This window comes from Paramisgurnus dabryanus, chromosome 23, assembly GCF_030506205.2.
Source record: "Paramisgurnus dabryanus chromosome 23, PD_genome_1.1, whole genome shotgun sequence".
NCBI lineage: Eukaryota > Metazoa > Chordata > Actinopteri > Cypriniformes > Cobitidae > Paramisgurnus > Paramisgurnus dabryanus.
In genome coordinates, this window is record NC_133359.1 from 7,322,651 (window position 1) to 7,334,723 (window position 12,073).

Below are 12,073 nucleotides of genomic sequence, written 5' to 3' on the forward strand. Positions count from 1 at the left end.
TTCTTAAAACAATGCATACTTTTAAAGAAAAGTATTAGTATACTGTAAAAATTCCTTGGTGCACTTAAATGTGTAAGATTAAACTACTTGAATTAATACTGTAAGTCATTTAAACTTTAGAAGAGTTAGATTATAAATTATAAAAATAAAGTAATAACTTAGTAATAACATAAGCCCATTTAACTTTTTTTAATTCATACCAACTCCTCACTAGTCTAGTCAAAAAAGTTGAAATGGCTTATTTCACCCTTATGTGTTGGTGGGGATGTTTTCATCCACTGTGGGGTTTTTTGAGTCTTAATTTGGCCCCAACTTTCTCTGTGTTTCAGCAAATGGAAAGATTTTTGGTGACATCTTATATTAACACATATTTTAAGAAATGCTTTGAAATTTTTCAAAAACCGTGGGATGAAAACGTCCACTAAATTAATTATATATATTATATATATATATATATATATATATATATATATATATATATATATATACACATTTATTTTGCATAGATCTGTTAATCAACCTCAGTTTATAATTGATGGCACTGATTTGGGAAAATAACAAAATGACAGATTTTCTTATATAAAAAGTGATTGTGGACTAGATTTTTAAAAACCTTTTTCACCGTATTCGGCATGTCAAAGATTAGTAAAAACATTAGCTTTGATGCATTTTTTTGTTTTTGTGCAGCATCAGATTTGATTTTTTTCTCCCTCAGTTGTGGTTCGTGGCTGTTTTTGCCCCATTGACTTCCATTATAGCAACATTTTTTGGATTGCCGAGCCATGACACCTTATTATTATGCATTTTTGATTGTTGGTGTTACCTTTTGCAAACAGATAAGATTAGTCATTTTTTACTGCTGATCACCATTTTGTGTTTTTCCCCCTTAATCAGTGACATCACTTAAAAACTTGACAATGAAAGAGTTAAAATCATAGTTTTTGTAAAGATCAGGACTGAAATTGATTAACATATTTATGCAAACAATGTAATATTAATCTGATACATTTTTACAGCCATTTAATTTAGTGGATGTTTGCTAAATTGTGCATGTCTGAATTTAAAAGACCCATCTACCCACATAACAGAGTAAATAAAGTCTTATTTTACGGAAAACTTTGTGCTCCACAACTTATATATTTTATTATATAATTTTTTATGATGTAGTTTTGGACCTGCAGGCGGGTCCGCAGAGTTTAAGTGGTTAAACTTAAAAATGTATGTCCACTGAAGTGCAGCAATACTGTACTATAGACAAACTGTGTCACATTTGGCAGCCTTTTCCACTTGTGATTGATGAAATGTGTAGACTACACTTGAGCCTTGAGTTGAATTGTGTTTTTTGAATTGTGTAAGGCAGTAAACCTTTCAGTGGAGTCTTGTGAATGTGACTCCTTGTGATTAATCACATTTTCTCACTATCTCCCTTTTCCTCTGTCTTCTAAAAGCTGACTAATTGAATTGCCTTGTTGAGGGGCTGTGATCCCTGCTGCTTTTCCTGTATTCCTATCATTCACTACCTCTCTCTTCCTTTTTCTCTCTCTCGCTATACATATAATATATACGTCAGTTTGAAGCATTTATTGTTGTATATTGCATACTCTTTTACATACAACTGATAAAAAATATATAATATTGAACATTATACACTCTCTTAAGAAAGATACAAATCCGTCAAACAGATTGTACCTAAAGAGTGCACATTAGTACCTCAAAGGTCCAAATTTGTACCAAATATATACATATTTTGTATATACATCCTTAGCTAAATGGTACAAACAGGACCTTTTTAAAGGTTACCAATTTTTTCTGAGTATATGGTAAAATTTCCAGGTTTTGACTATTCCGAAGTAAACATCAGAAATCCAAAAAAATCCACTCCATACTCCGTCTGCTGAACCAAATAAACAAGATTAATTGTCGTATATCAAAATTTTCCAGTTCCATCATTTGCGCAGTATTTTCCAACCTGGTCTCCAAGCCTGTGCTGTGCGTCCCGGGTTCCTGCTCTTGGGAGCGGATTTAGATTTTGGCAGCGTGCGAAAGATTGATCATCGTGGCCAGACTAACCTCATCCTGTGGCATCCACACACACATAGGTACATACGTACAGAAATGTACACACAGACCATCTGGTGGCTACAGACTCCACTTATCAGACGTGGCCAAAAAGATGATTGCTTAACAGCATGACCGAGCCTTCATTTGATCAGATGGACTATATTTGCTTGCTTTGGGCTTCGCCCTTGTGTGATACGAGCGGGAAGGACAGATCAGACATGGAATCTGTGTGGTTGGTGTCTAATAATAACACCTTAGCATTTTGTAACTATACTGCAAGACCTCTGATGTCCTGACAACCCTGAGCTCAGTTCGGCACATATTGCAATGTCATTTTTTTCCATTTAATGCTTTTCCTGTTCTTCAAAATTGGGTGTATGTTTTATTTTATTTGTGACCATATTAAAAAAAGATAAATCGCATACAAAATAAAAGTTTGTGTTTGCATAATAGATTTGTGTGTGTATAGTGTGTAATTATTATGTATATAGAAATACACATATACATGAATACTTTTAAGAAAAAAGTTAATTATATATATATATATATATATATATATATACACAACCCTAAAAACTGATAACACACTGCTTATCCGGATACTGCCAGTCATTTTGACAGGATCAGTTTAATATTAAATTCTATGTAAATATGAATAATTGATAACATTTCTACAGCATCTTTACCTACAACTTTGTGTAAGAACATTTATGATGAATCTATCAGACCAGGAGCAAGGTGATAGCAATAGTTTGTCACTTTATGCTGAACTAGTCAGATTCAAAGCCAAACCCATGACCTTTATGATAGGAGTGGATAAATGAGTTTTAGGTCGCTAAGTACAACTAAAACTTCAACTTCAAGAGATAAAAACATTTGGGTTGTGCTGGGTATCAAAGGACAGAAAGATGCTGTGTGAGAAGGAAGTCTGCTGTCTTAAGTTCCAGAATGGAGCTGTGGAGTGTGATCCTATCACTTTCACATCCTATCACTTGTCAAGGTCACAGCGGAGCTCGATCCTGGAGACACATGGGCATTGGAGAGCTGAATGTGTTCTTGCTGGCTCAGACCACTAGAGGTGCCAGGCAAACAAGGGGTGAAAGTTAAACTCTGAATTCAAATCCAGTCTACCTTATCTCATTTCAGAAGCCGGTTTTACTCGGATATACGGCACCCACGGGAAAAATAAAGCAATCTACTTTTCACGGTGACTACACAAGTTTAACGGTGACTATAAACAAGTTTAAAACGACATAAGGGCGAGTAAACGGGGACAACAGATTGGGGTGAACTATTCCTTTATGTTATGGTTGTCACAAAGGTTAAAGGAATAGTCCATTTTCTTAAAAGAAAATCCAGATAATTTACTCACCACCATGTCATCCAAAATGTTGATGTCTTTCTTTGTTCAGTCGAGAGTAAATTATGTTTTTTGAGGAAAACATTGCAGGATTTTTCTCATTTTAATGGACTTTAATAGAGCCCAAAATTTTAATACTTAACTCAACACTTAACAATTTTTTTCAGCGGAGTTTCAAAGGACTATAAACGATCCCAAACGAGACATAAGAGTCTTATCTAGCGAAACGATTGCCATTTTTGACAAGAAAAATAAAAAAAAAGGCTCTTTTAAACCACAACTTTTCATCTAGATCCGGTCGTGATGCGTCAGCGTGACCCCACGCAATACATCATGACGTCAAGAAGTCACAGAGGACGAATGCGAAACTCCGCCCCAGTGTTTACAAGTGTTGAGAAAGAGGACCGTTCCTACGTTGTTGTATGTCAACTGATACTAATTAATGTCTTTGTGTCAGTTTATTGTTTACAATGGTCCGCAAATGTGCGTTTTATATATGTGACACGTCACTACTCATTTACGTTAGGTCGAGCTGGACCGGACCTAGACGAAAAGTTTTGGTTTAAAAGAGCATATTTTTTATTTTTCTTGTCAAAAATGACAATCCTTTTGCTAGATAAGACCCTTATGCGTCGTTTGGGATTGTTTATAGTCCTTTGAAACTCCGTTGAAAAAAACTGTTAAGTGTTGAGTAAAGTATTAAATGTTGGGCTCTATTAAAGTCCATTAAAATGAGAAAAATCCTGCAAAAAACATAATTTCTTCTCGATTGAACAAAGAAAGACATCAACATTTTGGATGACATGGTGGTGAGTAAATTATCTGGATTTTTCTTTTAAGAAAATTAACTATTCCTTTAAGTGTTATATTTTTTGGCAGGACACTATTCATGTATAAAGCAGAAAGGTTTAACACAGTTTAAAGCTGCAATATGTAACTTTTGCACCTCTATCGCCATCTCTGTTAAAAAGATAAAATTGCAGGTAACTTTACGTATAAACTTATCCTTATTTGTATTAAAAAACTATTGACAGTTGCTGCAAAATTATACCCAACAGCTCCAAATCATTGTAAAAAGCTTACTGTATGATTGTAAATCGGGGTTAAGAGACATTTACTTGCTCAAATATATTTTTTTAGCTGAAAAAGTTACAGATTGCAGCTTTAAGGTCTGATGTGTTAGTTATAGCCAGGGTCAGATGAAATTTTTGTGTGACAAATCTGTGAAATGATTTTAAATGTTTTAAAAAGATATTAGAGAATGAAACCTGTAAATATAACAAAATTGCATCTAAAATAATATATTTTTGAAAGGATTACAATGAAAATGAAAACACCAAACCAAAATGTCTCTGAATTAAACTGGACCGCGGTAACTAAGTCTTTATTTCATCTTAAATATCAAATGGTTTGTGCTTTCTATTATTAAAAAAGTTTCACAGCTGTTATATATACCATACAATAAGTAAATCAGTCTTTTGATTCAGTCTATTTCAAGAGTATGGCTTTATAATTCATTTAAACCGGTTCAGTCCAGTAAAGCAAAGAAATGAAATAAATCAATAACCCCATTTATAGACTCCTACATAGGAAGTGCTGGATAAGATTAGACTATGATATTAAATTTAGTTTTAGGAAGTATTTATGGCAAGTAAAAAGTAGGAACAGGTCATTTAAACCAACCAGGAAACAGGAAAAGATGTTCATGTAGCTCTGTTTGTAAAGCATTGCATTAGCAACACAGAGCTTATGGGTTCGATTACCACACAGACAATACTGATATTTATCTGAATGCGCTGTAAGACACTTTGCATAAATGTAAACGTAAAATAGAAAAAAATACAGTAAATAAACTTGTCATACATTTTAGGCCACAAAATTTCAGTTGTGCACACACATTGCCAATGGGAAGAATAGGAACGGGACAATATCATGTTGAAATGTTGCACTTTTGCTAACCCCACACACGTACACTGTAGTGGAATGAACATTATGAAGGTAATGTGTGTGCTGGACAGGAAAGGTTTATAAAGACATCAGTATATCAGCACTACATGAGATGCAGGAGTGAGATTGTACGGCCGCACCGGGCAGAGGATAGATTACACCATGAAAACGGTCGATCGTGAGCTGGAGAAATGGGCTGTCATACCGGCCTCTTAGTAAAACTTTGCTTCTCTCGCTAAAAGAAATATCAAAGGAGATGCTATGGGCTCCATCTTGGTGTTTGCCATATACATATGCAGTGTAGGCAATTTTTTTGGAGGCTGCATCGTTAAAGCTCACAAAGCACACAAACACATGCTGGGTTACTTGCTCTACCAATTGGGATGTAATTTTACCAAAATTGTTGTTTCAACCCAAAATGCTAGGTTCCCATTGCTGGTTCAAATATAATCATTTTCTTGATTCATTTAACCCAACAGCTGGGTTCGTCCCTTTTGATCCAATAGCGTGTTGAAAATTACCCAGGATTTTTTTTAAAGTGCACAGTTACAATATAATATGTTTTGCCATCTTGTGCAGTGCATTCTGGGATTGCGTTACACACTACAGATATGCACGAAGTCTAACACACATCAAAGACAATGGACCCTATTTTAACGATCTGAAATGCAAGTGCGAAGCGCAATGCGCAAGTGACTTTGGGGGCGGATTTTGGGCGCTGCTGCTATTTTCCCGGCGAGAGAAATAACTCTTGCGCCAGGCGCAAATCAATAAGGGGTTGGTCTGAAGTAGGTTCATTATTCATAGGTGTGGTTTGGGCGTAACGTCAAATAAACCAATCAGAACGCTATCCAACATTCCCTTTAAGCGCAAGGGCGCAAGTTCCATGTCGGGTTGCTATTATTATGACGGATTTACCAGGCGCACACCAGGAGCGGTTCACAGCCAAGTAGACCGACGTTCTTGTAAGAGCAGTCAAAGACAGAGCAGTTGTTTTGTGTGGGGATAGGAGAAACCCGCCCAAATCAGCGTCGGTTAAACAGGCGTGGGAGGAAATAGCCACAATTGTCTCATCAGCTGGCAACCCCATCGTTGCGCCAAGCACTACAATGATGTCAGGAGACGGGGGAATCCCAAGCTTGCCAGCATAAATCGGGCACGCCGTGTAACGGGAGGTGGATCTGCCTCTACACAGATCTGCGTCCACCCTCACAGCTGAAAGGGTTTGGGGGCTTTGAAATCGGACCCAAGAAACGCAAGCAAGGGTCAACCCCAAAGTAAACTTACAAATCAAGTTCACATACATTAAGGTTTCTTATGAAAACATTTTAATTATTATTTACATAAAATAAACGTAATACAGCCACACAACAAACTTATGAAAATATTTTAATCGTTATTTGCATGAGAATTTTTTAACGCAGCCACACAATAAATAAAAACTATCACCACAATGCTCAACACAATGATTCCCCTTATCTCATGTGTTAATATTTTTTAGTGTAACATTTTATGATTTGCAAAAATAACTGTTGCATCTGTGTAGATTAGATAAGCAAAGGGTGTGCGCGTTGTGCACGCTATACATTATGGTCAAGCATGCGCTCTTAAAATAGCATAATGAACAACGCGCAACGCGCCACTGACTTTAGACTAGTTTTTTTTTGGTCAGTGGCACAATTATTTTTTGAAACTGCAAAATAGCATCAGGGATGGTTTGCGGCGGAAAACGCCTCCTTTTTTGCGCTGAACCGGCGCCCAGGGAGCGCAAGTTCATTCCCTAGTTTGCCGACGTGCGTCTATGGAGGGAAAAACTCGCTGTGCGCCGGTGCAAAATACGAATGATACATGCGTCACTGACAAAGTCAATTGCGCTGGGTCCAAGATAGGGCCCAATATGTAAGGTGTCCAAGCATATGTTCATGAAACATTGTGGCTTCAATGTTCCACTAAACCTGACCGATTAATAAAGTCTGTGGTAACAGATTAAGCATCGTGTTGGTCTCTAAAGAAATCACTTTTAAGCAACCAAGAAGCATAAACTTGCATCATTATCGACCTCACTGAACTTCATCCATTTACAACTACAAGCACTGATTTGGTATGGGCCAAAACAACAGAATCTCATGACAATTTGTTACTATTTTACAAGGTGGCAAGTTTATAAATTGCAATAAAGGTTTCTCAAATGAATAATAATAATGCACAAACCTGTCTTTCTAAAATTGTTTGATATAGTTTTGGAGTTTTGGGAATGAGCAAACAGTACAGACAAATTTCTAGGGTCCACTGTGAATATCCTGCGAAGTTCAAAGCCGATATAAGTGAAATTTCTCTTGCATCTCCCAAATTCAAACTTATTGATGAAGAGAGAGACTGGTCTCAGATCAGCAGAAACATCAGGTAAATAGCAAGCAAGCAAAAACTAAAAACAACTGTCATAGCCAGCCGACAAACCTCAGCACTTCAGCGAGCAACGGGAAGGTTGAAAACAAACAAACAAACAAAAAACAACAAAGAGAAGAGCTAAGCATAAAATATATGCTGAGCATTTGAGAAAAGCACATCATTAATCTTACAAATATCACGAGGATAAGTAAGCTAAATTTAAAAATGTGGAGTTAATGAAATAAACTGCAAATTTATCTCAATATAGGTTTGTGAGTTTGAACCAGGGCGCCGTAAGGGGGGGAAAAGTTAGGACGATTCTAAGGGCCCATGAACTTTTGAGGACCCCAGCCAAGGACTGTGCCGCACACGCAACCCCCTTAAGATGAGCCCTCTTAGCTCCGCCCCGTCTTTACTCTGCGTTTTAGCGCCGTCTTCAATCCACAGTCTCACAGTGCAGAGTGAACTTCACAAGAGAGCAAGGTGTGTGCTGCTATTTCCTATGATATCTGCATATGTGCACTTCCTTACTATAAATGCAGTTTACACAATGTGACGCTGGATCAATACAATGTAGTTTTCTTTCCACTGTAATAAGTCTTCGCTCTGTTCACCTCAGTTTAAAAAAACACAAGGGGATTTACGTTCCCTGTTTTGTGTTATGATTCTTACACGAAGTCAGCCCTTATAAGCTGTTTAATTAACGTAGCCCGTAACATAAACTAGAATTGCGATCAGTTATACACTAGTTTTGTAACGCAATATGCCAAGGAAGTATTTTTATGCAATCGTGAATCGAGTTGGTTGTGAGAAAACTGAAATGCAAAAAAAGGCTAAACTAGTCCAGTTATGTATATTAAAGCTTCTCAACTTGCAACAGGTTTAAGAAATCAATGGAAATCTATGTTGCAATCTGCTATAGTTGTCATTCATTTCATTTTAGAGCCCCGTTGATTAAAAAACAGTCTGAAGAATCATTTAATAACAGTATAGCTGTTTTCTTAAAGAGTAATAAACCCTAAACCAACTTTTTTTAGTTAATGATCTGTAAGAATGGGGTTTTATTAGTGCTGTTCATTGATTTTAGTAAGTTTTTTGACATTTGGATATAAAGTGTTTCAATACTTATGTAAAAACGTCTGAGTGCTGCCCTCTTCAGGTTAAACAGTGGCTACTGCAGTTGAATTTTTGTATTGGATGTTGGGTCCAAAAAATGCCTCGTGATGTAAGCAGGTTCAAGATCACCACGCCTTGTTACGATCTCATTACACACTTAGTTCGTCCCCTCAATGTCGTGTGTGTAACAGCTCAAGTATACAGGATGTCACTGAGACTGCCTGTGAAAATCAGAAAAGTCTCAAATCTTATTGTGAGATAAAATGCATCACAGTTTAATTTCAAGCATTAATTTCACTATGATTTCAATCGCTGACATGACATTACTCAGTCAATATTAAATATATCAAGTTTATATTTTCACAAAATGTTCTTTACATTATATAGGATGATTTTATGTGGAAAACAGTAAATTACAAAGAAATACTTCAGCTGGGTTTTCACAGGCATGGTCACATTTATCTTTAATCTTTAAGAATGTTGCATTTTCTCTGAATATTTGATTTAATGTACTGTATTTTTCAATTAAATTTACATTGCACTATAAAATATCTTAGCTGCAGACATTTTAGGTATCTATAAATACTGATAACTGTGGTCAAAACAATAGCAGAATAAATAGTTCTGTATTATTAAATTACAGACAAAGATTTTGAATAGCTACAGTAGGTTGGATTGTATGTTTGGTGCGAAATGGGTATGGTGGGGGCCTGACCCCCTATTTTTTCAAAGGGCCCAAAATTGCTAGCGGCGCCCCTGCTTTGAACATCATTTAAATGACAATTAAGTATCTGAGAGATGGCAAAAGTTGGGTCTGCCATATTATATAGTTACCTCTAGTGACAATAAACGCTAAGGGTATTATATTAACTGACAAAAACATTTTACGTGCTTTGAAGTTTCCTTCAAACTGTTGCTTATTGTTAATTTTGTTATTTTGTACTGTAATTTTCAGTGTTTCCTCCAAAGCTCATGTTGTGATGTAACGCATCAGTAATCTTTTTCTTCGATCTGCACCATTCGCATGAATATGGATGGAAGTCAGTGGAACTAAAAGTCTTGTGTGACCATCCCAAAAGCCATCTTTCTGATAAGATCATTTACATAATGTTTGCTATAGCGCCCCTTGTGGCAACAAGAAATGTGTTCTTGCATTGTTTTCTGACACATTTCAGAACATAATGTTTGAAATCAAGCTTGCGTTTGGCATTGACATACTTCAAGTTGAAATATTTCAGTCACAGTGCTCTAGGTTTAAGGTCTTGTTTTATAGATAAACTTTAATGCTTTTTAAACCCAAGTATGGCCATTAAAAAATGTATGAATTATGGCCATGTGACCTCTCTGAGGTGATATTTAATAATGTCTACTATTATCACTCAACGTTACATTTATGCATTTGCCAGATGCTTTTATCCAAATTGACATTATTTTATCAGTATGTGTGTTTACTGGGATCTACCCCATTACCTTTGACCTGCTAAAACAATGCTTTTTTATTGAAAAATTAATTGTAATTAAATTAATCGTACTGGCACACATCATTATCCAAAAATAATAATATTTTGTTAATTACTCACAATTTATGTGTGAATTAACTCTTTAATGGCACCCTTTCGTATTTGTGCTATTTTTCCATTAAAATAACAGCATAGAAGTAAAACAGCATGTCTCATCATGGTCCTTGTTTGGATACCAAGTTTTCAGGTTGGAAAAACCTCCATATTGTTCCGGTCAGGAAGTTCTGGTGCCAGCACATGCTAAGAATAGCCTAACGCACATGCTGGATGTCTTAACCCCCCTTACTGTCTGCCAGCTCTTGAACTACAACCAGACTCCCTTATGGCAGCACAGTGCCGGTTGTCAGTCTATTTACTGTGATGGTGCTAGACAAAACACGGTATACGTAAAAGCTCATGTGACAATCTGGAAAACCCAGCTGGAGTCATTTTTGGTGATTTATTGTTTTCTACTGTATATAAAATCATCTTAGATAATGTAAAAAACATTCTGTGAAAATATAACCTTGATATCTTTAATATTATTGACTGAGTTGAGCCAAAAAGCCAACCTCCCAGAGTTAATAAAATAGTGTTAATAAAATCTGACAATTTTACAGCAATATGACTAATGTGCCTAATCTCATAATCAATTTATGCGACTTCAGACTTGTTTTACCAGACATGGTCACACATTTATTATTATTTTTGCATAACTTATAGTATTTATGAGCTGAGCCTTTATGTTGTGATGTCACAACCAGCACAGCTTTGCACCCAACACAATACCAATCCATTCAGGTAAAAAGTTGTTCATCTCCTGGGCAATACTGAAAAATACTAGTCAAGAGAAACCTAATGCTACATACACACCAAACGGGGGGCATCCCGTTACTCGCTCTAGATTACTCGCGGGATTTAACTTCGTGTCATGCGAATTTTTCGCTTGAGTTGAATATTTTCAACTTGGGTGAAGATGCGTTTGAGGCGAATAGCGCTTGTATTCGGCTATCTGATCGCGTCTATGCATTAAGTTTGTATGTAATCTACTCGTGCAAATCGTTAAATTCGCGTTTGGTGTATATGCCCCATAATGTGCGGTCGAGTTTGTGTTGCGTGACCTATTTTAAGTAAGGGATAATGTAGAGGCAGCCGGTAGTTATCGGGAAATAAGCCCCGACAGTGTGATCAGGACCCGACGCGAAGCGGAGGGTCTTGTATCACACTGAAGGGGCTTATTTCCCGATAACTACCGGCTGACTCTACATTATCCCGCTTATTACACGGCTACTTGTCACATAAGAAAAAAAAACTGGACATGAATATGAATTTGAAACATTTTATTGGCATATTTGTTTTAAATTAACATTTTTATCCTTCCGCGAAACTTTGCACAGATGCATAAAATGATCGTATACCTTATTAAGATCCTCTGCTTCATACTTGTCTCCATTTTTTCTCTTTTAGCCAGTCTTTGAGAAGTTTTAATGCCCATTCTGTATTTTTTTGTGTGTTGGCTTCGTAGCTGTCATGCTCTATTTTGTCAAGTTCAGTCTCAGTAAGCTCTCTGTGTCTTGTCGTGGTTGTCCAGTGTTTGTCACAAGATGGCACCAAACAAACAGTAATCTTTATTGGCGCGGAGCGATCTTACCCGTAAAAGTAGTACCGGCTATGCGTTATTATTTTGGAGCGGTTATTATTC

At 36.4% G+C, this 12,073-nt stretch overlaps 1 protein-coding gene across 2 annotated transcripts in view; it reads right to left on the minus strand.

The window, feature by feature from the left end:
• tmem266 (transmembrane protein 266) overlaps positions 1-12,073 on the minus strand; it is a 64,519-nt gene that overhangs the window by 19,456 nt on the left and 32,990 nt on the right. The window lies entirely within an intron of this gene.